This window comes from Arachis ipaensis, chromosome B2, assembly GCF_059453495.1.
Source record: "Arachis ipaensis isolate K30076 ecotype BB chromosome B2, ASM5945349v1, whole genome shotgun sequence".
In the NCBI taxonomy this organism is placed as follows: Eukaryota; Viridiplantae; Streptophyta; class Magnoliopsida; order Fabales; family Fabaceae; genus Arachis; species Arachis ipaensis.
This window is the reverse complement of record NC_142437.1, coordinates 31,058,360-31,062,013: the sequence shown is the minus strand read 5'-3', so window position 1 is coordinate 31,062,013 and position 3,654 is coordinate 31,058,360. Positions and strand designations below refer to the sequence as shown.

The 3,654-nt window shown below is 37.6% G+C and overlaps 1 non-coding gene across 1 annotated transcript; it reads left to right on the top strand.

Moving 5' to 3' along the window:
* Positions 1 to 1,682: 1,682 nt before the first annotated feature.
* On the top strand, positions 1,683 to 1,790 carry LOC148573477 (small nucleolar RNA R71). The gene has a single exon (XR_015905808.1). It is a non-coding gene; the product is annotated as a small nucleolar RNA R71 (small nucleolar RNA).
* The last annotated feature ends 1,864 nt before the right edge of the window (positions 1,791 to 3,654 follow it).

Genomic DNA, 3,654 nt, shown 5'->3' with positions numbered 1-3,654 from the left:
AGCAATGTTGGAGCTTCCCAACACCAAACTTAGAGTTTGAATGTGGGGGTTCAACACCAAACTTAAAGTTTGGTTGTGGCCTCCCAACACCAAACTTAGAGTTTGACTGTGGGGGCTCTGTTTGACTCTGTATTGAGAGAAGATCTTCTTGCTTCCTCTCCATGGTAACAGAGGGATATCCTTGAGCTTTAAACACAAGAGAGTTTTCATTCACTTGAATGATCAATTCTCCTCTGTCAACATCAATCACAGCTTTTGCTGTGGCTAGAAAGGGTCTGCCAAGGATGATGGATTCATCCATACACTTCCCAGTCTCTAGGATTATGAAATCAGCAGGGATGTAGTGGTCTTCAACTTTTACCAAGACATCCTCTACAAGTCCATAAGCCTGTTTCTTTGAATTGTCTGCCATCTCCAGTGAGATTCTTGCAACTTGTACCTCAATGATCCCTAGCTTCTCCATTACAGAGAGAGGCATGAGATTTATGCTTGACCCTAGGTCACACAGAGCCTTCTCAAAGGTCATGGTGCCTATGGTACAAGGGATTGAGAATTTTCTAGGGTCTTGTCTCTTCAGAGGTAATTTCTGCCTAGTCAAGTCATCCAGTTCTTTGATGAGCAATAGAGGTTCATCCTCCCAAGTCTCATTACCAAACAACCTGGCATTTAGCTTCATGATTGCTCCAAGGTACTTAGCAACTTGCTCTTCAGTAACATCTTCATCCTCTTCAGAGGAAGAATACTCATCAGAGCTCATGAATGGCAAAAGTAAATTCAATGGAATCTCTATGGTCTCAGTGTGAGCCTCAGATTCCCATGGTTCCTCATTAGGGAACTCCTTGGAGGCCAGTGGGCGTCCATTGAGGTCTTCCTCAGTGGAGATTACTGCCTCTTCCTCCTCTCCAGGTTCGGCCATGTGAGACGTGTTTATGGCCTTGCACTCTCTCTTTGGATTCTCTTCTGTATTGCTTGGGAGAGTACTAGGAGGGAGTTCAGTAATTTTCTTACTCAGTTGACCCACTTGTGCCTCCAAATTTCTAATGGAGGACCTTGTTTCAGTCATGAAACTTTGAGTTGTTTTGATTAGATCAGAGACAATGGTTGCTAAGTTAGAGTGGCTTTGCTTAGAATTCTCTGTCTGTTGCTGAGAAGATGATGGAAAAGGCTTGCCATTGCTAAACCTGTTTCTTCCACCATTATTGTTGTTGAAACCTTGTTGAGGTCTCTGTTGATCCTTCCATGAGAGATTTGGATGATTTCTCCATGAAGGATTATAGGTGTTTCCATAGGGTTCTCCCATGTAATTCACCTCTTCCATTGCTGGGTTCTCAGGATTATAAGCTTCTTCTTCAGAGGAAGCTTCCTTAGTACTGCCTGTTGCTGCTTGCATTTCAGACAGACTCTGAGAAATCATATTGACTTATTGGGTCAATATTTTATTGAGCCAATATGGCATTCAGAGTATCAATCTCAAGAACTCCTTTCTTCTAAGCTATCCCATTATTCACAGGATTTCTTTCAGAAGTGTACATGAATTGGTTATTTGCAACCATTTCAATGAGTTCCTGAGCTTCTGCAGGCGTCTTCTTCAGATGAAGAGATCCTCCAGCAGAGCTATCCAATGACGTCTTGGATAGTTCAGACAGACCATCATAGAAAATACATATGATGCTCCATTCTGAAAGCATGTCAGAAGGGCACCTTCTGATCAATTGCTTGTATCTTTCCCATGCTTCATAGAGGGATTCACCTTCCTTCTATCTGAAGGTTTGGACTTCCACTCTAAGCTTGCTCAATTTTTGAGGTGGAAAGAACTTTGCCAAGAAGGCATTGACTAGCTTTTCCCAAGAGTTCAGGCTTTCTTTAGGTTGTGAATCCAACCATGTCCTAGCTCTGTCTCTTACAGCAAAAGGGAAGAGCATAAGTTTGTAGACTTCAGGGTCAACCCCATTGGTCTTGACGGTGTCACAGATTTGCAAGAATTCAGCTAAGAACTGATGAGGATCTTCCATTGGAAGTCCATGAAATTTGCAATTCTGTTGCATTAGAGAAACTAATTGAGGCTTAAGCTCAAAGTTGTTTGCTCCAATGGCAGGGATTGAGATGCTTCTCCCATAGAAGTCGGGAGTAGGTGCAGTAAAGTCACCAAGCACCTTCCTTGCATTGTTGGCATTGTTGTTTTCGGCTGCCATGGTTTCTTCTTCTTTGAAAAGCTCTGTTAGGCCCTCTAGAGAGAATTGTGCTTTAGCTTCTCTTAGCTTTCTCTTCAAGGTCCTTTCAAGTTCAGGATCAGCTTGAACAAGTATGTCTTTATCTTTGTTCCTGCTCATATGAAAGAGAAGAGAACAAGAAAGTAGGGAATCCTCTATGTCACAGTATAGAGATTCCTTGAGGTTTCAGAGGAAAAGAAGAATAGAAGGAAGAGGTAGATGGAGGAGAATTCGAACATATAAAGAAGGAGGGAGTTCGAATTGTACCTTGAGGAGGAGTGTTAGTCCTTTAAATAGAAGGATATGAGAAGAAGGGAAGAATTTTCGAAAATTAAAGTAAAAGATTTTGAAATAATCAAAAAGAAGTTTGAAAATTTGATTGATGATTTTCAAAAACTAAAATTGGGAAAGCAATTAAGTGATTTTAAAAAAAGATTTTGAAATTAGAAAAGATATTATTGAGAGTTAATTTTGAAAAAGATGTGATTGAAAAGATATGATTGAGAAGATATAATTGAAAATCAATTTAGAAAAAGAAAGTTTTTAAAATTAAAGTTGATTACTTGACTAACAAGAAATTAGAAGATATGATTTTAGAATTAAAACTTTTGATCCTTTCTTAATAGACAAGTAACAACTAGAAAATTTTGAAGTAAATCATTAATTATAACAAGGATTTTCAAAAATAATAAAAAATGGAAAGAAATTGATTTTGAAGAGATATGATTTGAAAAAGATTTGATTTTGAAAAATTATGAAGATTTGAAAAAAATTTGCATTAAAAACAAAATCTTCCCTCTTGTGTCATCCTGGCGTTAAACGCCCAGAATGGCATCCATTCTGGCGTTTAACGCCCAAAATCCTACCTTTTTGGGCGTTAAACGCCTAGCCAGGTACCCTGGCTGGCGTTTAAATGCCAGTTTTTCTTCTTCACTGGGCGTTTTGAACGCCCAGTTTTTTCTGTTTGATTCCTCTGCTGAATGTTCTGAATCTTCAATTCTCTGTATTATTGACTTGAAAAGACATCATTTTGAAAATATTTTTGAATTTTTAATGATGAGAAACAATAAAAATGCAACTAAGATCAAATAAACAATGCATGCAAGACACCAAACTTAAAATTAGACACTAGACTCAAACAAGAAACATAAAATATTTTTTATTTTTATGATTTTATAAAAATTTTTTGTGATTTTTGAAACTTATATGGGAAAGAGAATAAAAAGATTCAAAACTTTTTAATAAGAATTCCAGGAATCATGCAATGTTAGTGTAAAGCTTCAGTCTAAAAAGATTAGACATGGTTGGCCAAGCTTCAGCAGAACATTACATTCAGCAGCTAAATTGATGAGAATCAATCAGCTTTTGTGATGATAAGAACATCACCTTGAAACTCTAGAATTCATTCTTAAAAATTCTGAAAAATAAAAAGAAAAGTACCTAA